Here is a 26413-nt window from a genome sequence, read left to right as displayed (position 1 = left end):
TCCCATATGTTGTGATTATTTGTTTTCAGTTTTTATGAATCAAACAGTGGCTAATTGGTAAGTTTATTACATGAATGACTGAATTAATGAACAACCCGATATTGTTTATGTAACTCCAGCACATTGTCTGGCATTTCACAGATGTTCAACAAATACATGTTTACTGAATAGATGGACGGCTGGCTGGCTGGCTGGAAAGTCAACAGCTTTCCTAATTCAACATTTTTGTCTGATTTTGGATAAACACAGCCTTTGCCTTCAGGATTGGGAGAAAAAGGAAAAAGGATACAGAAGATGAGATATATTTACACAAGTTCTTCCACCCCCTACTTCTTTCTCTCTCTTTAGTATTGATGCCACAATCATGAACTTTTCTATCTAAATGGACCTCCATAATACTTACTAGGAAATGTCCTGAGTATAACACATTCAAGACTGATGACCAATGTATTAATGTTTCAGAATTTAGGAGTATTTAGGGAAGTTGTAAGAAATTTTATTCAGCCAAAGTTTACATACTTTTCTCTTTGTGATGCCTTCTTCACTGAAAACCTAAATAGAATTTCACATTTCAAAGCCCTAAAGGTGAAATAAATTTTTAAAAATCCTTTGCAAGGTAGTATAAGTGAATTCACAGTTATTTCAACTTCATAAAGAAGTAAACATCATCACATCCCCCATGAAGAACTCCAGCAAAAGCCCCTGACATGGTTTGACTGACTATAAACATCCAGCAGCTAAATGACTTTATCAAGCTACAATCCCTGTGCTCAGCAATTTAGAGGAAGTCAGCAGTTTAACCAAGGGTTTTTGTTTTTGCTTTTGCTGAGCAATTGGGGGCCAAAAATAAAACACTATTATATCAAACTGCAGACAAACTAAAATCTGAATACATTTGCTATCTTCTCATGGCATTTCTGTACCTAATGAGCACAGCTGAGCCTGAAGGCGTCAAGATGTTTCTCGCCATTAGGCAGTGGGGTAGAGGATTATCCAATAATGCCTGACGGGCATCGTCAGTTCTACTGTGTAAAATAGGGAAAAGGTCAGAAGAGGATGTGAGTGTTTTCTAATCAATGAAAGGGAGACCTAATACATTTCTCTGACCTTTTCGAATGCAGGGAACATGCATTATTTGCATTAACTAGCATGTTGAAAATTCCTTCTGGATTGCCAAGTGCCTTTCCATGAGTGGTGGGAAATATGATACACAGCAATCTGTCGGAAAGAGCCAATTTTCTGAACTTTGCCTCTGAATACATATAAAACGTGAAACAACTTAGTCAGTCATGTGGCATTAGTCTTCCTAATTGGTGAAAAGGTTAACATTTGTCTAACAACATTGGTGCAAGGTGCTTGGGTTTTAAAGCACCAGTATGCGTAGGACACTGGATGTTGTTAAAAGGAAACACTTTGGGAGGTAATATAAATCGTTAATATCTCCAGCAGAGTTACCACTTATTGAACACTGAAATTATTTCATTTAATCTTCACAGCAATCCTTGGAAGGACGTATGACTGGTATACTTTAACACATAACAAAAATGTGTGGTTGGAGAGATTAAGTAATTTGGCCCCAAATCACAAAGGTTCTAAATGACAGAGTCAGGATTTGAACCCAGGTCAGGCCTGACTGACTCCCAGAGCCAACATCCTTTCCCACACTTCGGTACTCCCTTTGCCTTTGCTCTTCTCAACTGGCTGCCACTGTGAGAGTTACTTAGCTTTTTGCTGCCTCAATTTCTTTGTTGGTAAAAGGGAAACAAGAATAATTTTGTATCATTGGGATTATGAGATTGAATTATATACTGGTTATAAAACATTCAGTAAAATGCTTTATTATACATACCATGCAATTAATCATTTTTTCAAATTATCACATTCAAGGGTTGGGAAGAATCTAGTTATTGCCCCCTTTTCTCATTTGGTGAGTAGCAGTTAGACTGAGTAAATGTCACTTATTGCCAACAGAGCTCATATTCAGGGTCCTGGACTGATAGAACTTGGAAGACTTCACATTAAGCCTTCTTTGTAGTAATTTATGAGGAAACTGAAACCCCAACTGAGACTGAGAGAAGTATACACTTGGTAGAACTGCTTTCAAAGCTACTGATGAGCCTCTCCATGGGAGTACAGTGAACTCTTATCTGTTATTCTGCTTTTATTTCATTGCTTGAATGTGCCATTATGTAAACAATTAGTTATCAATCAAATATATGTTATGCTCAATATTTTTTATATTTATAAAAATGAAAAGTGAAATTTTTATATTCTAAAAACTTAAATATCCATAGCTTATGAAAACTTGCACTTCTTTTTGAAGTATATTAAAAGAAGCATAGCACAGAGTACTTTTAAAAACCAATTTGAGAGGGCAAACCCAGAGCAATCACAATTTTATTCATATTCTTATTATTTAAAATGTATTTTATAAAGGTATTTATTTTTACTAGAAAGTCCTTTTAAATAAGTATTAAAAACAAGAACTCTTAGTTCAAATGGGCAACAAACACGTCTTCATTATATTTGATTTCTAAACATTGGACATAAAATGGAAAGGGCCTGAGAGCTCAGTCTACTATGTTCTCAACACTTCAAAATATTTAATCATCACCAAGCTCATTAGGTAAGTATTATGATGCCCATTTTAAAATGAGACAACTGACGCTCAGAGATGTTGAGTACATAATTAATTTACAGAGCATCACACAGCTATAAGGGACAAAGCTAAGACTAGAACCCAAGCCTTTATGATTCCTGAAGCCCAAGTGTTTTCCATTATTCTAGGCTGCTTTGAACAGAATTGTGCACTTCAGATTTATTTTTACCACACATGTTATTACCCACCCCATTTTTCATTTCACTGACTGGATCAGTCACAGTTCAGTCAAGAAAAGAGAACTATGTATTTTGGTGTAAGAATTAGATCTTGCACCGCCGTGGAGAGTTACAATTTGAAGGTAGGAGAAGAAATCACAGAGTCAGAGAACCATCTCTAGCCACTTCCTCTGAAGCACCGGTACACGGGGTAAGTCAGAGCTTGTGGGAGAATCTGAGATGCTGTACACGTCCAGCTGCCAATGTGGAGAAGCTCGTGGAAGGGTCTGTGGAAGTCTGCACGTCGGGGAAGCTGCTGCTCCCCAGGTCTGCAGCAGATATGTGGTGTTCAGTCTCACATACACTCTGGAGCATGTATAGCACACTTATGCAAGAAAGCCCAAAACTCATCATTTGACAACTAGAGCCTTCAATATCTCTCTTCTGTCAATCTCATCAGCCTCATCCTATGCCACTGCCTTACTCCATCTTTCTTCTGCAGTGTGAACTGTACTTGTCCGGTAGGTTTTGTGTGAGAATCCAATGAAATAAAGAATGGAACAATGCTTAGGATAATGCCTGGCACAAAATAGATGTAAGCTGCAAACAACAGAAATGACTTCAGCTGGTTAAAGCAGAGTATACGTTTATTCCAGGTTATTAGGTAGCGCAGAGAATTTCCATGAGGGACCAGATCAACTTGGAAGGCACACAGACAGAAAAGATGTCAAACTACACCATGAGTCAATCCCAGAAGCAGCCCTGTTGCAGCCTCCTCCAGACACTGACATCAGGCACTGCTGATACCGGGCCCTGGATTCCAGAGTCACCACAACTGTTGTCAGAAACCAAAGGCCTCTGTTATCAGTCACTCCAGGAAATGGATTTCATGCTCCTGTATTCTCCTACTCTTTTCTAAGCCAAAACTTCACATGTGTACATATGACTGGCAGAGCCTAAATCACATACCTGTGCCCTTTCTGCAAGAGAGGTTGAGGAAGCAAGGGAGAGAGAGGCGAAATTTGTCTAATATAAATTCTCTGCAGGCTGCCTTCTATAAAATGAGTTGCTCCCCTGCAAATATGATGGAAACTGGTGATAGCTTGGTGCTTAAAACAGTCAATTCTGGTTAACTATGAGACTTAAAGCCTAGCACTCTGATCATACCAGAGGAAGGCGTGGTATTTCTTTGGTCTTGAATGCTGCTTGGTTGCTGGGGTTCAAGCCGATAGCTAACTATATTATGCAAATACCAGAGAAAGGCCTGGTATTCCCTGAAGTCATGAAAGACAAGGGTAGGGCTGGAGCCAGTGTTCTACCATGCCATATTACTATGGTACCCTGAACCCTGATCACCTGAAGGGAGGGGCTGGTGCTTTCCTAACCATGTAGCTTATAAACCCCATGGCCCAAGATTGGAGTCTCTATGAGTCTGCTGCCTGCCTTGCTAGATCTCTGTGCACCCCCTTAGAATACAATGGATTAGAGGGGTCTGCCTATCTGCTACTGCTTCTATCTTTGTAAGCTCCATTCATTTAGTCCTGGTGTGTGTGTTGAGTGGCATTTTCCCTTTTTGCACAAGAGCAAATGCCTGGTTTCTACCTTTGGGAGGCAGGACTCTTAATATGGAAAATTACCAAGCCACCATCAAGTTGGATTCATTCCAGAGTCACAAAGATGGTTCAACACATGCAAATCAATCAATGTGATACACCACAGCAACAAAAGAAAAGACAAAAACCACACGATCATCTCAACAGATGCCGAAAAAGCATTTGATAAAATTCAGCATGCATTCATGATGAAAACTCTTACCAAAGCTGGTACAGAAGGAACATATCTCAATATAACAAAAGCTATTTATGGCAAACCCACAGCCAACATAATACTCAACAGTGAAAAGGCTTCCTCTAAAATCAGGAACAAGACAAGGATGCCCATTCTCACCACTTCTAGTCAACATAGTATTGAAAGTCCTAGCCACAGCAATTGGACAAGAAAGAGAAATAAAAGGTATCCAAATTGGAAGGGAAGAGGTAAAATTGTCATTATATGCCGATGGCATGATACTATATGTAGAAAACCCTAAAGACTCCACACAAAAACTACTAGAACTGAAAAACAAATTCAGCAAAGTAGGAGGATACAAGATTAACATACAGAAATCGGTTGCATTTCTTTACACTAACAATGAAAATATCAGAAAGGGAAAGTAAAAAAAAAAATCACTTTAAAAATCGCATCAAAAAAATAAAATACTTAGGAATAAACCTGACCAAAGGGGTGAAAGACTTGTATGCTGAGAAATATAAAACACTGATAAAGGAAATTGAAGATAATTCAAAGAAATGGAAAGCTATCCCATGCACTTGGAAGGATTAATATTTTTAAAATGGCAATACTACCCAAAGCAATCTACAGATTTAATGTGATCTCTATCAAATTACCCATGACATTTTTCACATAACTAGAATAAATAACCCTAAAATTTATATGGAACCATAAAAGATCCAGAATTGCCAAAGCAATCCTGAAGAAAAAGAACAAAGCAGGAGGCATAACCCTCCCAGACTTCAGACAATACTACAAAAGCTACAGTAATCAAAACAGCATGGTATTGGTACAAAAACAGATATATGGATCAATGGAATGGAATAGAGGGCCCAGAAATAAACCCACATACCTATGGTCAATTAATCTTTGATAAAGGATGCAAGTACATACAATGGGAAGAAGACAGTCTCTTCAGTATGTTGGAAAAGTTGGACAGCTGCATGTAAATCAATGAAGTTAGAATACACCCTCACACCATACACAAAAATAAACTTGAAATGGCTTAAAGACTTAAATATAAGACATGACACCATAAAACTCCTAGAAGAGAACATAGGCAAAACATTCTCACATTTTTCTTAAGTCAGTCTCCCAAGGCAATAGAAATAAAAGCAAAAATAAACAATGAACCTAATCAAACTTATAAGCTTTGCACAGGAAAGGAAACCACAAACAAAGCAAAAAGACAACCTACAGATTGGGAGAAAATATTTGTGAACAATGTGACCGACAAGAGCTTTATATCCAAAATACACAAACAGCTCATACAACTCAATATCAAAAAAAGAACAACCCAATCAAAAAATGGGCAGAAGACCTAAATAGATATTTCTCCAAAGAAGACATATAGATGGCCAATAGGCACATGAAGAGATGCTCAACATCACTAATATTCAGAGAAATGCAAATCAAAACTACAATGAGGTATCACCTCACACTAGTCAGAATGGCCATCACCAAAAAATCTACAAACAATAAATGCTAGAGAGGGTGTGGAGAAAAGGGAACCCTCATGCATCATTGGTGGGAATGTAAATTGATACAGCCACTATGGGAAACAGTATGGAGATTCCTTAAAAAACTAAAAATAGAACTACCATATGACCCAGCAATCCCACTACTGGGCATATATCCAGAGAAAACCATAATTCAAAAGACACATGCACCCCCAATGTTCATTGCAGCACTATTTACAATAGCCAGGACATGGAAGCAACCTAAATGTCCATCAACAGAAGAATGGATAAAGAAGATGTGGTACATGTATACAATGGAATATTACTCAGCCACAGAAAGGAACGAAATCGGGTCATTTGTAGAGACATGAATGGACCGAGAGAGTGTCATACAGAGTGAAGTAAGTCAGAAAGAGAAAAACAAATATCGTATATTAACGCATATATGTGGAATCTGAAAAAATTGGTATAGACGATCTTATTCATAAAGCAGAAATAGAGACACAGATGTAGAGAACAAACATATGGGTACCAAGGGGGAAAGGGGAATGGTAGGATGAATTGGGAGACTGGGATTGACATATATACACTATTGATACTATGTATAAAATAGATAACTAATGAGAACCTACTGTATAGCACAGGGAACTGTAGTCAGTGCTCTGTGGTGACCTAAATGAGAAGGAAATCCAAAAAAGAGGGGATATATGTATACATATAGCTGATTCACTTTGCTGTACAGTATAAACTAACACAATATTGTAAAGCAACTATACTCCAATAAGAATTTTTTTTAAAGTCTACAAATAATAAATGCTGGAGAGGGTGTGGAGAAAAAGGAACCCTCCTACACTGTTGGTGGAAAAGTAAATTGGTGCAGACACTATGGAAAACAGTATGGAGGTTTCTTACAAAACTAAAAATAGAGTTATCATATGATCCAGCAATCCCACTCCTGCGCATAAATCCAGAAAAAACTGTAATTCGAAAAGATACATGCACCCCAATGTTCATAGCAGCACTATTTACAATACCCAAGACATGGAAACAACCTAAGTGCCCATTGACAGATGAATGGATAAAGAAGATGTGGTATATACACACACACACACACACACACACACACACACACACACACACACACACAATGGAATACTACTCAGCCATAAAAAAGATGGAAAATAATGCCATTTGCAGCAACATGAATGGACCTAGAGATGATCATATTAAGTGAAGTAAGTCAGACAGAGAAAGACAAACACCATACGATATCACTTATATGTGGAATCTAAAATATGATACAAATGAACTTATTTACAAAACAGAAACAGATTCACAGTCATAGAAAAATTTATGGTTACCAAAGGGGAAAGGGGGTAGGGGAGGGATAAATTAGGAGTTTGGGGTTAGCAGATATAAACTACTATATATAAAATAGATAAACAAAAAGGTCCTACACTATAGCACAGGGAACTATATTCAGTATTCTGTAATAAACCAATATGGAAAAGAATATGAAAAAAATATATATATATTCTGAATCACTTTGCTATACTGAATATAAAACTGAATCACTTTGCTATACACCAGAAATTAACACAACATTGTAAATCAACTATACGTCAATTAAAAATAATAAATGTGGAAAATTACTCAAATATAGGAAAGATGTTCAAAGATGCTAGGTGGTCACAAAGCTTAACAGATATCTATTACCCCCCAATAAGTATTAATTCATAAATAATTTCCCTGCACTCTTGCCTACTGGTCTATTCCTGGTGGACTCCGTTACCTGAAGAGAGTAGATTTTGGCATTAGGCATGCCTGGGCAGGCTTGGGTCCCAGTTCTACTACTGCTAAAACCGTGTGGCCTTGGGCAATTAGCAATCTTTCTTATGAGTCTCAGTTCCCTGTTTGTGACATAAGGCATACTAGTAATTGTTATGATTACTATCTTTAGTTATGATATAACATAACTGACTTTGCTATGTCAAAGTGTTGTTATTATGATGAAATAAAGTATGCAAAAATAAGTAAAGTATGCAAAGACTTACTAACATGTCAAGCACACAGTAAACATACAAGAAATGCAAGTGATTCTTACAGGAAGACTTCAAGGAAAGGAGTTCTAACCTGCTCTTGATTCTTTAGGGCTCAGTCTGGTGACAGTCCACTCTGTTTTCTTACCAACACTCACCCTAAAACCCAGTCCCAGAGGCAATTCTGGGAAATCTGCTCTTCATCAAAGGAAGGGTGAGGAGGAGAGAAAGGACTGGAAAAACATGCAGGGCTCATGGCAGCTCATGCCTATGTATCATGGGTAGACAGCAAGCCTCCTCAATGTGAAATTCCCAAAGTGCAAAGCATTTTGGTGCAGGGCAAACGTGGGCCTTGGGGTAACAGTCCAATGTTGAATTCCAGCATTCCTTTTCACTACTTGGGGGACCTTTGGCTCTGGTGCTATTTATTCACTGAGTCAACAAATGTTTATGGATCATCTATGGTGGACTGGTGTGAACAGCACAGAGAATTCTGTAAGGAAGACAGACAGGGTGGGGAATCCTCCTGATACACTGTGAACGATGTGATGATAGAGGTGATTACAAGATACAGCAATGGCGCAGAACAAAGACAACTTCAGTCTTCCTGGGTGGAGGGGAGGACTCAGAGAATGCTACACAGAGTGGGCAACATTGCAGCTGGGTTTAAAGACTGAATAGGAATTTTCAAGACAGGCAGTGGGGAAAGGACATTCCAGACAAGGAGAAAAGCCTTTCCCCTTAAAACAGATCAATCCTGACCTTACAGAAATCAGAGGGTTAGATAATCAATAACCAGATTTTTAAAAAATGCATAAACCCTTTAACAACAAAAAGCTCCTTATCATCACCAGCAGCTGCATCAACAACCACCAAAGTACCAACAGAGCCGTTAAGTGTTGCCTCACAGGGTCTGACCTGGGCAGAATGAGTGCTCTCTCTATTCAACCAAGGTTCACTCTGGAAGAGGATATTGACTGGGCCACTTGCCTAAGTCTCTGGAACTGTCACACTCCTACTGTATCATAACATATAATGAACATTATATTGAAAAGCTGGGTCTCCAGAAAGGGCTAGATTTCTAAAACAGGAGGACAGGAGTGTGAGGTAATGTCATCACTCTACTGCAATTAAGTTAGAAGGGAAGGAGGCACAGAAATGGGCTACGTGAACAGAAATGGGTACGTTTATGAGATGTGTGAGTATGGTTATAGACTGAATATATTTGATGTAATTAACCAATATTGCTTTATTTCCTCCCTAAATCATGTTGCCTTGTTGTCTTCTACCTCCATGGCGAGGCTTGTTACTCCAGGGAAAGAGAGAACAGATCCTGCCTAGGAAAAAGAGCCATTGGGTCTCAAAGTCTATAGCAAGTCTTGCAAATCAGTCTTTTTTAAATGCAAGAGTTTCTAAATTTCTTTAACTTCCATTCAACAGATCAAGTGTCAGATCTCCTGGGACTTGATCATGCTTAGAGAGTATATTAGTCAGTTTGGGCTGTTACAGCACAATACCATAGACTGGGTGGCTTAGGCGACAGATATTTATTCCTCACAGTTCTGGAGGCTTGCAATTTGAGATGAGGATGCCAGCCCGGTTGGGTTCGTGGTGAGGGCCTTCCTCTGGTTCACAGGTGGTTTGTCTTCTTGCTGCGTCCTCACATGGTGAAGAAAGAGCGAGCTCTGGTCCCTTCATCTCTGTATAAGAGAACTATCCCATCTGACCGCGTCTCAACCTAATTAATCACCAAAGGCCCCCAAAATACCATCACATTGTTGATTACAGATTCAAAATAGGAATTAAAGACTTCAACATAGTAAGGAGGCATAACTCAGGATATGACAGAAAGGAAATGAAATATCCAGCTTTTCTCATTCAGGTGGGTTGCAGCAAGAAAAGAAAAATAGAGCCAGGGGGAGGCATTTTATGATTCTGTTTTCCCCTTCCTGAAGCTGCACTCTGATATGAGACTTCAGAAATATCCAGCTAGATATGAGAAAATTATGGGAGACAGGATTTAGAACACACTACTGCAAAATATGATGCCGTGGCATAGTGAATATTTTAAGCTGAAGGAATTTGAGAAACAGAGGAGCAGGAAGGACTCTAGGACCTCCACCTTCTCTGCTGAAGCAGGTCACAAGTCCCTCATGTGAGAGGTGCCCTCCCTATACCAGGAGGAAAGGAGCAACTTTATTGCTGAAGGGAGGGCAAGAGGAAACTGAATGAACAGGCCTTGCTAAGTTTCCCCGTGTTTACTACCCTTAGCTCATTCCCTTTGGTCCTTTCATGTTTTACCAGGACTTCCCACTCTTCATCAAACCTAGTATTAAAAAAAAGCTCAGGTTTAACCATTTCTTCAGGTCTTCATTTCCTTATGAGGGCTCCATTGTCATGTAAAACTTACATTAAATAAATGTGTATGCTTTTCTTTTGTTATTCTGTCTTTTGACAGTCCAATTTATAAGGCACCAACTGGGGAACCCAGGAGGGTAGTAGGAAAAGGAATTTTTCCTCCCCTACAGTAGCTCCTGCATGGAGCTAGAGGAGAACTATGAGCCTCAGGAAGTCTCACATATGGCACCTCTTCCAACATGGCACAGGAGACAGCACAAAAGTGGTGGAAGCGAGCTTGAGAGGTGAGTGTGAGGATGCACTCTGTTTCCATGCCTTGTATGGCGTTCAGGGGACCCAGATGTTACCCTGTGTCCTGGTAAGTAGGTACACATGCTCAGAGAGGGGGCCAGAGCTGTGTAGAGTCAAAGAAGCCCCTATGTGCAAAGACTGTAACTGAAGGAAGGTGGCTGAGACCATGGATGTCAGTAGTGAGAGCCAGTGTGTCACCGCCAAAGGTCTAATGGGACAAGTCTTACCTCAGTGGTCACCCGCCTAGCAGCTGAGCAGACCAGACATGTTGCAGCAGAGACCTGCAAAGGTCAAGAGCCTCACTACTTAAGGTGTATCCAAACACCAGCTGCATCAGTATCACCTGGGCTCTTCTTAGATATGAAGAATCTTGGGTTATCATCCCAGACCTGCTGAACCAGAGTCTGTACTCTAACAAGATACATAGATAATTGGTGTCACATTTAAGTTTCAGAAGCCCTGATCCAGAAGATATTGGGTGGGTCAAAGGCTCTGCCTCTCCCCTATAGCCCACCATGAGTTGCATGCCACAATCACCCTCTATAGCCATGTGCTCTTTTAGAGAGAAGTAAAAGGATGGGGAGAAATTGTGAAAGACTGAGCATTACCCAAAAGAGACTCCGTTATCTACAGAGACTGTCTGAATTTTTGAATTGGACCAAGTTTACTGGGTTGGACCCAAACTGGCCCCCCCACCAAGATTAAATCAGTGGTGGAAAATGATGAAACTACATTTTCTTTGCGCATTTGAAAGTAGCAGGGTTAAATTATAAGGACTGCCATAATATTATCAATGTATCTGAGTGGCAGAGTGAATAAAGACTATTTCCATGTTTGTCTGTTTTTTATTAGTCAGGATTCTCACTCAGACAAGATGAATACTGAATTGCGTGGTTTCTCATTTACTGTTTCATATTACTCACCTCTTTTTAGAGTCTTTTGTATATTTAACTTTTTGGACTCACCTCTTAATGAGTGAATCCATGGGTCTATGACATGAAATATTTTTATAAATTTGCATAGCAGGGAATACAGCTTAAAGCCAGATTTGTTTTTTGTCCTAGGATTTAGTTAAGTCTGGACATGTCTGCACAGCTGGTAGGGAAGCCTGGCAGGGCTATCTACTTGTGGGACTAAAGATCGTGATGATAAAGAATTCATCTTGAGAGAAGAGTAGAAGTAAAGGAAAAATGATTGTTGAGTCTCAAAATATACAGCAAATCTTAAATTAGGCTTTTTTTGGTAAAAGTTTCTAAACATCTTTAACTCCCATTCAACAGATAAAGTGCCAGGCCTTGTGGAACCTGATTATGCTTAAGGAGGCATAACTCAGGATGTGACAGAGAGGCAATGAAAAGCCCAGCTCTTCTGGTCCAGTTGGTTCAAGGACAGTAACGCAGGGTCAGAAGGGAGGTGTTTCATTCAGACTGTCTCTTACTTCATTAAGGAAATGAGAGGACATCAGGCATAAGGTCCTTCAACTCCCCAGTATTTTCCCTATAAGCACCCATATTTATATTCATCCTCAACAACTGTTGTCTCAGAGGATGTGATGTTACACTTTTTGTAAAATACCTGTGCCCAATCCCCTTCCACTTCTTTTGGGACCTTGCTATTGTCCAGGAGAAAAACTTGCCTCTACCCTCTCAGGTTCAGTGTCTGGGGGCTTGCAAAATAAATGAACAAAGACAGATTAATAGGAGAAAAAGCACAAAATTAAAAAAAATTATTTTGTCATTACCTCTTTTTTTTAGCACTTTATAAAAATATTTATTTATTATTTTTGGCTGCATTGGGTCTTAGGTGTGGCACACGGGATCTTTGTTGAGACATGTGGAATCTTTCGTGGCGGTGCGCGGGCTTCTCTCTAGTTGAGGCCTGCGGGTTTTCTCTCACTAGTGTGGCATGCGGGCTGCAGGGCGTGTGGGCTCTGTAGTTGTGGCGCGCAGGCTCCAGAGTGCATGGGCTCTGTAGTTTGCGGCATGCAGGCTCTCCAGTTGAGGCACGCAAGCTCAGTAGTTGTGGCGTGTACGGGCTTAGCTGTCCTGCGGCACGTGGGATCTTAGTTCCCTGAACCAGGGATTGAACCCACGTCCCCTGCATTGGAAGGCGGATTCTTTACCACTGGACCACCAGGGAAGTCCCCCCAAATTTTTATTAATATTTACATGTACAAGAGTTGACAGAAAAGAAGTAAAACTAAAGGAAGCTATTAGACTTGGGGGCTTACATACCATTTTAATGAAGGAAAGAGTGTTTGTGCTTTAAGGGATGATAAAACATGAAGCAACTAGGAAACATATGGGAAGATAAGGGTTATTTTAGTAATGTCTGTTTATTCAGACTCGTCTTGATGTTGACTCTATCTCTGGTGATAAGAATTGCTCTTCCAGGTGGTGGTGGGGGTACCTTCACAAAGGGAAATTTATGCCCTACTAGGCAGATGAGAGGAGGGCAGAGAACTTTTCCTGCATCTGTTGATTCTCAGTTGCCTTCAGCTCAAAATAATCCACGGTGGCATACTTTGGGGTGGCATATTCTGATCCCCCCATTATATCAAGCATACCCTCCCTCTGTTAGAGCTTCATTTCTGTCCCTAGTTGCTTCTTCCTCTCTTCTTGCAAACATGCTCAAATCCTTCTCATCTTAGTGATCCTTCCACTGGCCCTTCCACATTCATTCAGAATGATATTTGTTGAGGACTTACCAAGAGTAAGCATTGACCTAGGTGCTGAGGATACTGTGGGTGAATAATGCAGACATAGGCCCTATCCTCCTGAAATGTATAGTCTTTTGTCTCTACCTCCTCTAATTACTATCCAATCTCATTTCCTTTTCATCCAGATCTCAGAGTACTCTACTCTGCCTGAACTTTCTTGTATAATCTCTCCTTAAATTGGTGCCAAGCTATCTATCACCCAAACCAGAAACCTATGAACTTATTTCAGTTTCCTCCTGCTCCTCACCCCACACATCACTAAGTCCAGGTGATGTTACCTAAATATTCAAAAGATGATTCCCCTCCTCTCCATTCCGACCACCATGTTTCTAGACTGGCCTTGATCATCCCTTGCTCATCCGTGGTCATTATGATGCGTCTCCCTGCCTCTAGTTTCAGTTCCATTAAATCTGTCCTCCAGATGGGAGCTATAGAGGTCACTCTAATGCTTTTAACCCCTCAATGACTCTCCATTTCCTACAGGATAAAATCTGAGTTCCTCAGTGGGGCCTCAGATTTTTGTCACAGCCTTCATCTCTGACCTTACCTCTCATAACTCCCTGACTTGCACTCTGTCCTTGTAAGTCTCCACATATGGCATGCTCGGTAGGTGTATATGCTTAAGCTCACAACAACTGGGAACACTCTTTCCTGGGCTCTTCTTGCACAGTGACACTTAGCTACATTTACCTGCAGACTTTCCTAGCTTTATTCTTCAAGCCTCAGCTTTTTATTACCTTCTCTAAGAAGCCTTACCAGATAGTCCCCCTTCCTGGAGGGAAGGATGGGTGTCCTTCCTCTGGCTTCCACAGTGGCTGTGTGTGTCTACCCATCACTATGCTCTTATATTCTAACTCTCCATTCTGTCTTCCTCACCAAGCTGTGAGCTCCTTTAGAAAAGTGTTTGATGCTTGGTAGGCAGTCAATAACTATTTGTGGAATGAGGCCCAAATAGACCTTGATTTGGGCTTTTCCATGACTGGATGAGATTCCCAGGACTACAGACATGGAACCCAGTTCTAATGGTGGTTTGATTCTGCAGTGTCATTGGAAAGCCAGCATCTCCTCCGAGAGATGAGATGCCAATGGCTCTACCTTAGCCTTTCACTACTGCTCCATTAAGCCTTTTCTGTGGCAGGAAATCACCTTGATCTGTGGAAACACCCATGATGCACAGTCATGATCACTTGTTTTTAATTCCTGCCTAGCTCTTATCCCTGCACATTGGCTTCTCTTTTTATGGAGAAGAAAATCAGATGTTTAAGGGTGAACTTGGGGGCTGAGCAAACAGATACTGATAAACTTGAGAAAGAAACTGTGTAACATGTCATTGAGGCTTTTGGTGTCTGAGACCTAAGGTTTTGTTCATCACCCAATGTGTATAAATGTGTATTTACATGTTAAGCATTCTTTTAAAGTCACTGTAGCTTCACTATGATCACAGAATGAGGATTCTTGACTATGGCGTGTCATGAAGGTATTCAAGCCCCCAGTGTGAGGACTGAGACCAGCAGTTAGATGACAGGTAAACCCTCTGTGGAGACACACATTCCCCTTACATACACACACATACAAATGCTAGCGCCGGAAAGGACCTTAGGGATCATGTTGGTGAACTTTCATTTTATAGATCCAGAAACTGAGCCTATTAAAGGCTTAAGTTTGTGTTCTCAGATGTTACCTATGGACAGTGCTGGCATGCATTTAATTGTCCTGGAAAAAAAGGTTACAAATGTGAATTCCCTGTTCCCATCCCACCAGCAGGGATTTGACTCAGGTGTGGGTTGGAAATTATTGGTTTCGGTGAGTTGCCAAGTTATCCTGTCACAGTCAGGATTAAAGTATCGGTTCTCTGCTCTCTACACTACAACATATGGCCTCACTCCAGTTATCTAATGAAATATAATCCCCCCCTCTTTTTCACTGAATTCACGTGGGACCCTCACTCTGTCATACGAATTTCTTGCTATTGCTTTCAGCTTCATGCTATTCACAAATTGGATAAGTAAACCATCCTTGTTTACATCCACACGGTTTATAAAGTGTTCACAAAGACGAGACTATGCCAGGGCCTTTTAGCTCATATTAGAGTTTCATATGTGGACATCATCCCCTAACCCACATCCCTTTGGGATTCTTCATTTGCCTGATTGATCATCCTCCCACCTGAACTTCATCCAGTTTATATTTCTCTACCTTGTCCCCAAATCATGTCATTAAAGATGTCAAATGCCTGGCTGACACTCAAAACACTGTGTCTAATTTTCCCCTCAACTCACAGGCTTGTGAAACAATCAACAAATCCTTAAAAAATTAAGATGAAACTTTTCTGTTTCTTAATATTCTCTCCTGGTTTTCTTCATGTCTCTCTGACAATTACTTCTCTCATTCACTGGCTCTTTCCCTCTGTTTCCATCACTTCTGCATACATCATTCTACATATTCTCTTCAAGCTGTCTCCTCTAAACTGATGACTCCAAGATCTACAGCTATCCTGTCCAAACATAGGTCCCATAGTCCCAGCTACACGTAGATGTTTGGGTGCAGCCTTATATCAGAAATGCAGTCACTTTTTGTCTGCCAACACTCCTTTCTTAGAGAATGTGTCTTCCCACAGTCCATAAAGAGTAGTCATGTAAATCACTATCTGGCCTCATCTCTCAGGCCACAGCTGATTTGATCAGACTGGCTAACTGATGCAAGCCAGTCCAATCAGATTCCCTTACCTGGGAATCCTCTGCCAGTGGGCCCTGCAACAGTAAGGTGATATAGGGCTTGGGACCTTGTCCTGAAGATAAATGAGCAGAGTAAGCCAGTACAGAGAGAATCTGGGGCAGACAGGGAAAGAGAAGCAAAGCAAGGTACAATATGATTTCAGAGAGAGATGGAGTGGGTGGTTGCCTGAGGATCTTCCAGGGCTAATGAGACTCTGCTCTACTGCCCTCATTGTAATTCATGAAATTCAATCATTCACTTTTCAAATATCATTTGACAAGCTACTTTATGTCAGGAACTTTGCTAGGTACAAGAGATACTTTGTTGAATAAGAAAAATATGATCTCTGACCTCACAAATCTTATATTTGAATGCCTTCTCACAGTAAACTCCTTTTTACTTGCACATGTTTGAGTGGGCTTGTTTCTTGCAATCCAAAGATCCATGATTAGTATATAAGTTAATTCTTAATATATCTCAAATCAAACTTGTCTTCCTCACTACGCCAGCTCCTTCTCCACAAACCCAATCTTGGTCAGTGAGTATGGTGAGTGGCACACCCAGTTTTCAAAAGCAAAAACCTTATAGTTGCCATTCATTCTTCCTCTGCTTCACTACATATCCAGTCCCTAGTCAAATATTTTGGATTCTACCTCAAAATATCCTTCCCTTCAGACATTCCTTTTTATCCTTACTTTTATCCTGCCTCAGATTAGATCCTTGACACCTCTCACCTGCAATGTTTCCACCACCTCTTATCAGACCTACCTGTTGATCTTGACATCCACCTCCTAAACATGTCCATTGGCTCCCCACTGCCCCAAAGACAAAGTACAGACCCCTTTTACAAAGGGCCTACATGACCTGGTCCCAGATTCCTCTCTATCATTCTCTCCAGCAAGTTGTATTCCAGTGATTTCCAACTACATGAAACATCTAGCATTTTCTGAGTTTGTGTTTTTCTAATACACGTTTCTCTCTGTCTAAAAAGGCTTTTCCCACATCTCTGCCTGGTAAACTCAACTTTTAAAACAAGCTCAAAAATCATCTTTTCTGACCTAGGCAGAAGACATGTTCTCTTAAGGCATTCTGTTCACCTTCAGAGAGTCTGGAATCCAGACAAGGGTGAAAAGAGATAACAGTAAGTCTCCCTTGTGCCTTGTGGTTATCCCATTTGGGATAAGTATGTCAAGGTTATACCACTTGAACCATATAACAACCCAGAGAGGCAGATAAGGGAGGAATGCACCCCACTTCATAGATGAGAAAATGGGCTTAAAGCAACAAATGTCCTGTCTAATGTCATGTGATCAGTCAGTTAGGACCCAGATTCTAGAGACAGGTCTTTGCAAAATCCTGTCACATAAAAGACCTGACTCCAGGTATTTCAATAGTTCTGCAACATATGATTTTAATTTCATTTTAAAACACATATTTTAATAATTAAAAAAACTGATTGAGATAAAATGAGATAAAATTCACATAACATAAAATTGACCATTTTAATCATTTTAAAGTGTGCAGTCCAATGATTTTTAGTATATTCACAATGTTGCACAACCATCACCACTACCTAATTCCAGAAGATTTTCATCAATCCCGAAAGAAACACGTGTCTTCCAATTCTGCCCTCCTTCTGTCCCCTGGCCACCACTAATCTATTGTCTCTATGGATTTGCCTATTCTCGACATTTCAAATGAATAGGATCACACAACATAGGGCCTTTTGTGTCTGGCTTCTTTCAATTAGCATGTTTTCAAGGTTCATCGATGTTGTAGCAGGTATCAGGACTTCACTCATTTTTATGGCTAAATAATATTCCATTGTATGGATATACTACATTTTGTTTACCCATTCATCAGTTGATACACGTTTGGTTATTTCCACTTTTTGGCTATTATGAATGATACTTCTATGAGCATTCATGTGCTAGTTTTTATGTGAATATATATTTTCAATTCTTTTGGGTATACTTCTAGGAGTGGAATCGCTGGGTCATGTGGTAAAACTTTAACTTTTGAGGAACTGCCATGGAAAAAAGCTATATGAGCAATATTACACACAGTCATCCCTCAGTATCCTCGGGAGGTTAGTTCCAAGACCCCTCACCAGACACCAAAATCTGTGGATACTCAAGTCCCTTATGTACAATGGTATAGTATTTGCATATAACCTATGCACCTCCTGTTGTACACTCACCTCTAGATAACTTATAATACCTAATACAATGTAAATGCTATGCAAATAGTTGTTATACTGTATTGTCCCGGGAATAATGTCAAGGAAAGAAGTCTACATGTTCAGTACAGATGCAACCATGGTAGGCCTAACTACATAGTACATGTCAGCAACAACATAACATTTTCTTTCTTTCAACACATAAATTGCTTTTGTTTAATGACCTGAATGGGAAATACATAAAATAAAACACAGAATATTTAAAATACAAGTACATATAGAAAATATAATTATAAATAGAGAAATATAAATTCATTCTCTCTCTCTCTCTCATACACACACACACACACACACACACACACACACACGGTGTTAACACTCACCGAAACCCTGGTTCTCCTCTCTTGATAACCCTGCTGTGATGATGATGACGAGGACAGTGGTGATGACTGTTGCATGGGGCCTACAGTGCTGATGCTATGAGTCGATGAGATGTGTGGTACTGCAGGCAAGCGGTGAGACAACAGGCCAACTCACACCTCCTTACAGGATGTCAGAAGGATCATCTATGCCCGGAAAACTGCCTTCCTATTGCAGACACTGATGCTTTGGAGGAGGCTGCAGCAGTGACATAGTGTTAGGAGGCAGGAACATCACTTCCACATTCTCATCAGTGAAGCAGGGGGGTTGGGGATGACTGGGAGCATTGTCAATTATGAGCGGGGCTTTGAATTGCAGCACTTTCTTTTTGAGGTAATTCTTCATGTCAGAAATAAAGCACTGGTGGAACCATTCCAAGAACAAGATGGAGTTACCCAAGCCTTCTTGTGTTACCAGAACACTGGCAGGCAATTTTTGTTTTTGTGCTTAAGGGCCTGCAGATTGTGTGCCCTGCAAACGAGGCCCTGGTTTGATCAGGTGGCCTACTGCGTTGCCACCCAGCCCCAGAGTAAGGCGATCTTTCCAGGCCTTGAACCCCGGGGCCTGCTTGGCTTTCCTGTGGATGTAGGTATGATTGGGCATCTACTTCCAGAACAAGCCTGTTTCATCACAATTGAAGACTTGCTCCAGAAAGTAGCCTTTCTCTTCTACGAGTTTCTTGAGCTCTTCTGGGAACGCTGATGCTGCCTTGGTATCAGTCGATGGCGATTCTCCTGGGATCTTTAAGTTCTTGAGGCTGCAGCGCTTTGCATGGCTAGCCAGCCATCCCTTACTAGCCTTCTGCCCCTTAGGCTCGCTCTCCTCGGCCCCTCACAGCAGGGCTCACAGAGGCTAAGTGCTTTTTCACACATCATTTTGCCATCAGCAGGGATATGCTTCTGTGACTTGTCCTCTAGCCACACATTTAACGCTTTCTCAGTCTTTGCAAGCTCTTTATCAGGAACCAGGGAGACAATTTTTCCCCTTGTAGCGGCAGCACTAACACTTCCACAAATTCCAGCTTCTTTCTGGTTTACTGTGCGAATGCTTGATTCGTTCCTACTGACCTCAAGGCCGACTCCCACAGACGAAATGCTGCTTTTCAAAAGAGCTAAGATTTCCATTTTCTCGTTGAGAGATGACGCTTCACGCTCCCTCTTTGCCTTTGAGGGATTGCTTTGACCACTTAATTGCTTTTTAGGAGACATTGTTTCATAGAAACAAAGGTTGCACACAATACAAATAGGCAACGAATGAGACGTGAGGCGCTCAATGCTCACGCCCGTTCAGGAGAAACTGACGACGACCTGTGAACCGGAAGGAGGCTACAGCGGGGTGTGCCTACATAGCACGTCACTTTCATGTTTTCCGCGCAGTGCTCCATATGAGGCAAATTAAGTTTTGTTTTTTGGAACTTTCTGGATTTAAAAAAAAATTTTTGATCCGGGATTGGTTGAACCCTTGGAGGCGGAACCCGCGCTGGGGGTGGGTGGGTGGAGCAGAACCTGCGGGGCGGTGGAACCCTGCGGAGGCGGAACCCTACGGAGGCCGAACCCAGCGGAGGGGGAAACCCAGCGAAGGGGAAAACCCAGCGAAGGCGGAACCCAGCGGAGTTGGAACCCAGCGGAGGCGGAACCCAGCGGAGGGGGAACCCAGCGGAGGCGGAACCCAGCGGAGGCGGAACCCAGCGGAGGGGGAACCCAGCGGAGGCGGAACCCAGCGGAGGGGGAACCCAGCGGAGGGGGAACCCAGCGGAGGCGGAACCCTGCGGAGGAGGAACCCTACGGAGGCGGAACCCAGTGGAGGGGGAACCCAGCGGAGGGGGAAACCCAGCGGAGGCGGAACCCAGCGGAGGCCGAACGCCGCGGAAAATAATGACGTGATAAACTTACCTGTAAAAATCTTTGTATACATTCTTTTTTTTTTAATTAATTAATTAATTAATTAATTTATTTATGGCTGTGTTGGGTCTTCGTTTCTGTGCGAGGGCTTTCTCTAGTTGGGGCAAGTGGGGGCCACTCTTCATTGTGGTGCGCGGGCCTCTCACTATCGCGGCCTCTCTTGTTGCGGAGCACAGGCTCCAGACGCGCAGGCTCAGCAATTGTGGCTCACGGGCCTAGTCGCTCCGCGGCATGTGGGATCTTCCCAGACCAGGGCTCGAACCCGTGTCCCCTGCATTAGCAGGCAGATTCTCAACCACTGCGCCACCAGGGAAGCCCTACATTCTTAATATATATTTTTAGGATAGATGCCTAGAAGTGGAATTACTGGATCAAATCCTATTTTAAGGCTCTTGATTTTTATGGTTACATTTCTCTATGAAGATTGCAACAATTTGCAAATCCTATTGAGGTATGAAAATGCCATACCCCACAGTCAGCCAACACTGAATGGTATCAGTTTTTAGCATTAGCTAGTTTGGTGGGATGATAGTATGTTTTTTCAGCCTTTTAAAAATTAATACTTAAGTTGAGTATTCTCTCTGTTTTATTGGAGTTCCTCGGACTGTTTATATCTTATATCCACTATTCTGTGAAGATTTTAGTATGTTTTCTAATGAAGTGTATGAATTCTGAGTTCATTATGGATAGATACAAATACCTTGTCTGTCTTACTTGTAGCAAATTTTCTTCTCAGTTTTGTTGAGGGGGAGGGGAGAGGTCTTCATTTAGTTCTGATAATTATATTCTTTGACTTACAGAAATTTCACATTTTCCTTTCCATTAAATCTTCTAAGTTTTCCTTTTTGTATTTCCTTCAACAGCTTTTGGTTTTGGAATGTCCTTATTCGCAAAGGAACGACAAAGGTACTGGTTTCTCTGTCTACTTTCGGGTTTTGCGCTCACTTAGCCACCTGGAGTTTACTTTAGTGTTACCCTTAGGAAAGATCTAATTTAATTTTTTCCTAAAATTTCAGCCATGCTATTTTATTTATTATGGCCTTAAATTTTATTTCTGGTAGGGCTGATGTTCATTGATTATTCTTTCTTTTTGTGGTCTTTTTGGCATTTCATGTGCATTTTGCCTATAGGTGACTGTTATCATTACACTGTCGAATATTATTAAAATCTCATTGAGATTTGGATTTGGATTGCATTTAGACATATAAATTAATTTGACATTTTTACAACATTCATTTTCCCATCCAGTAACATCATATATCTCTCTACTTTTGTCCCATGAGCAGGTTTTGTGATTTTTTTCATATAGCTCATGCACATAAGCTTATCCCTAGGGTTTTTGTGTGCCTTGTTGTTAAAATAGTGAGTAGGACTTTTTGCTGTTTTTCTATTTAAAATATATTCTCACTGATAATCAATATTTTAATTTATGTTCCTGTCTCAAGTATCAAATTTGTATCAAATCTTGACGGTTTTTCAGTAGATGCTTTGGAGTTTTAAGGTTATAGGATGTGATACTTATTTGCGTGTAGTCATTATGTCATCTCTTCACTTAAAATAACTATATCTCTTTTTTTTTTCAAATATTAATGCACTGTTTAAAGACATTATTACAGGCATACCTTGGAGATATTGCAGGTTTGGTTCCAGACCACCACAATAAAGCAAATATGGCAATAAAGTGAGTCACACAAACATTTTGGTTTCCCAGTATATATAAAAGTTATTTTGTATAAAATAACTATAGTGTAGTCTGTTAAGTGTGCAATAGCATTATGTATAAAAAAAGCACGTACCTTAATTAAAAAATACTTTATTGCTAAAAAATGCTAACCATCATCTGAGCCTTTAGTAAGTTGTAGCAGTAGTATCAAAGATCACTGATCACAGATCACCATAACAAACAAAATAACAATGAAAAAGTGGAATATTGAGAGAATTAGCAAAATGTGACACAGATGCAAAGTGAGCAAATGCTATTGGAAGATGGTGCTGTTAGACTTGCTTGGTGCAGGGTTACCATAAACCTTAATTTTGTAAGAAACATAGTATCCGTGAAGCACAATAAGTGCAATAAAACAAGGTATGCCTGTACATAATGATGGGAACAGAAGGAATCTTCATCTTATTCCTGTTGCTAATGGGAATGCCTCTAGTTCTTGCTTTGCTGTTAAGAAAATGACTGGCTATTGGTTTAAGTTAAATATTCTTCCTCATGTTAAGGAAAGATCCTTACATTCCTGGTTTGCTAAAATATATATATATTTTAAAATAAGGAATCAGGATTGAACTTTATTACTATCTTGTCATTATCCTTTGAAATAACTGTACATCTGTTCCAACAACTATATATATAAACACATACATAGACTGATTTCCTAATACTAAGCCATCTTTACATTCCTGGGAAATATTTTATTTGATTCTGGTATATCATTTATTTAATATACTGCTGAATTGTATTTGTTAGTGTTTAGGATTTTTTGTGTCTATATTCATAAGTAAGATTGACCTGGAGTGTTTCTTGTTGTTTGGTGTTATTTGTGTTATGTTTAGATATTCTGTTTATTCTGGCTTTATAAAACAAAGGGAAGCATTCTGTCCTTTTTTGTGCTCTGGAATAGTTCGTGGGTTTTAGATTCATTCGGTGTGATTTCCTTTCTCTTGCTCCTCTGTGACACTTGCCCCTCTCCATTCCCACACCTTGGGTTTTTCACCTCCTACTCACCCATGTCACTGTTTGGACTGTGGGGAATCCAAGGGTGAGATGCAGGTTGATGCTGCCTGCCTACCTGCTGCCAATGGGTGTGTTTCCCCAGAGTTTAGTTGTGGATGCCTTAAACAGGCCCCATTGTGAGCCATCTTAAAGGCATTCACCAAGGGCACCATATGAAACAAGGGGCAAAGAGACCCAGCCACAGGTGGTCCAACAGAAGCCCAAAGACTGGGAGCAGTCAACCTGCCAGCCATAGACGGAATTGTCTGTCTCAGGGAAACTGCCCTTCCCAGCAGAGAGAAGGCCAAGGAGACCACCAAAGCCCAGTGAAAAAGAGGCCAACTATGGTACAAGCACCACACAGGAGGTCCTGCTGTCAGAGTACAATGTCCCAAGCAAGTAAGATCATTGAAGTCTTCCCTTACCTAGGACCTGAACCTTGAACAGGATGAAAAGTCACCCATGCCTCTCTTTGCCTGAGATAGGCCAGTGTTGGGGGCTGTGGTGGGGAAAGGAAGGGTGGAGGTGGGGAGATTGAATTAAAGGAAGGTTGCAGTTTTGATATTACACTGATTGGGATTTAATTATTTAACACTTGCCGGAGAACTTTTCTCACCAGAAAGTGCCTAGAAAGCTGTGGAACCTATCCAAGCATGTATCAAGTGGAACAATTTCACAGAGCAGAGTGAGTGGGGGTAGTTATTCGAAAGACTAGTATTGGCTTCTGTTTGCTTCCAGTGGAGTTCAGCTCATTTGGCAAACAGGCCCAATGAGAGGCACTTAGAGAACAATCAGAGTGGGATTCCCGGCCCTCTTTATATAATTACTTTTAGAGTGTTCTACTTTATTGTGCTTTGGAAGGTGATGGTAATACATCGCTTAATCTAAAACTTAGACATTGTCATTTGCCTTTTATTGATGTAGTCTCTATTTGAAAATAGAATGGAAGGACAGGAACGTGCTTAAAGAGAGCAGTGAAAATGGCGCACATGGGATTTGGGCAAGTTATTGAACCTTTCTGTGCCTCGGTTTCCTCATCTGTAAAAAGGGCATAATAGTAGAAGCTAACCTCATAGGGTTGTTGTGAGGATTAAGTGGGTCAATCAATGCAGGTAACAAACTTACAATAGGGTTGACACAATATATGTGCTGTTTATTCATATTTACTATTTAGGGCTTCAAAGTAAATTGTCAACCCACTCCCAGCAGTGCACCTGTGGTAAACAAAGACCATTCACCTGTGTTCCCCTCACTTTCATTTACTGACTTAAACACCTTTTCATAGTTTTAATATCTTTACTAAGGACTTAGAACTTACCATGCCATGTGCAATACTGAGTAATCTCACCTCAATTGGAAAATAAAGTTCATTTTCCATCACACACATAAGTATGTAATCATCAGTTTGTGAGTATTTAGACCTCTCACCTGAGCACATTTTGAGAAAGTTTAGTTGATTCTTATTTTTTCCCAAAGATAACACAGTGCTTGGGCACACATCTCAACAGGGAACTCTATGGTACAAGGCTGCTTCCTACTCCTGCCTTGTCCCTTTAGCCTCCATCTGTGCTACTTCTCAGGCAAGAGATCCCGAGTCTTGCTGGTAACTCACATTACAGAAAACACGTCTATTATTTATATGGAATTTGAAGTTTATATTATTGGAGTAAATCATAGTGGCCAAGATGGAAGACAACGGTTAAGAAGCCTCTGTGGACGTTAAGACACAAATTAAAAGCAGATATATAAGAAATGATCCTCCTGTCCCAAGAATGCTCTGAGTAGGGGTTTAAGCTCTTAGAACACACCTTGCTTCGTCTGCTTCTCTTCACACACATTTGCATGTATGTCCATCCCAAGCAGCTAGAGAAAATAGAGTTGAATGATTCAGACCATTTCCGTGGTTTCATGAGCAATCATCTAGTCTAAAAGACTAGGCCAAGAATTCTGAAAGTGGAAAATTTAGTGTTTCACTAAAAAATTTTATAAGCTATCTCCCTAAGTATGAAATAGCTTCAGGGAGTTGTATTTTTTCCTGCCAGTTTGTCCCTAACTATTTGAGTCCATTATTTTCAGGGGAGCCAAGAGATCTCTTAACGAATTGCAGGGACTTCCTCTGATGCTTAAAAAAAAAAAATGCAGCCATTTACTGTTTTTTTCCGATTTGGAGAACTTCAATAAAATCTTTTTATGCACCCTATTTATTTTCCTAGACATTTAAAATTTTCATGCAGGCTTGGCATGCTCAGTAATTCAAGTATAGCTTAAAATGGCCAGGTTTTACTCTCCATGGATTATCTTTGGGGACTGAGGGTTTAAAAGGATGACAGCCATGAAAAATCCCAGGCCTGCCTCCAGCGGGGCACGCAGAATCCTATCGCCACCAAAAAGTAACTTCCGCCTGCTCCACAGGAGGCATAGGACAGTCCTTGTAAATCATAGAACTTCACGCAGCTAACTTTAGAGCAGTGGGGCCATCTAGACTCCAAACAGGGAAGTACTGAGCGGAAAAAAAATCCCTTCTGCGATCTGGGTATTGAGAGGGTGAAAAGTGAAGCTTGTACATGTCGGACCCTCTTTAGCAGGTGATCAAGACAACGCAGCTGCTCAATGACTTTCCTAGATAAAACACGTTAAATATTAAATTTTAAATATTTACTATAAGTATTTAAATTGAATAGATTACATATTAAAAATTATATTTTATGAGTGTGCTGGTATAAAAATGAATATATTCCTATTTTATATTAAAACATTTTATTCAGCCTAAAAGTTAATTTTTTTTCTTTTGACTTAAAAAGAAATCAGAATATTTTTGTAGAGTCCTAGATGTATTGTGGGCCATAGGCACTGTGCCTAGGAGATAAATCTGTCCTGCTTGCACACACAAGTGAAATCAGGGGTTTATAAAATCCAGAAACCTTCCTTCCCTGTACTTTCAGACCGTACTGAAAAGCGTCCAGACATG

This window comes from Balaenoptera musculus, chromosome 6 (assembly GCF_009873245.2).
Source record: "Balaenoptera musculus isolate JJ_BM4_2016_0621 chromosome 6, mBalMus1.pri.v3, whole genome shotgun sequence".
Lineage (NCBI taxonomy): Eukaryota > Metazoa > Chordata > Mammalia > Artiodactyla > Balaenopteridae > Balaenoptera > Balaenoptera musculus.
Note: the sequence above shows the minus strand (reverse complement) of the source record.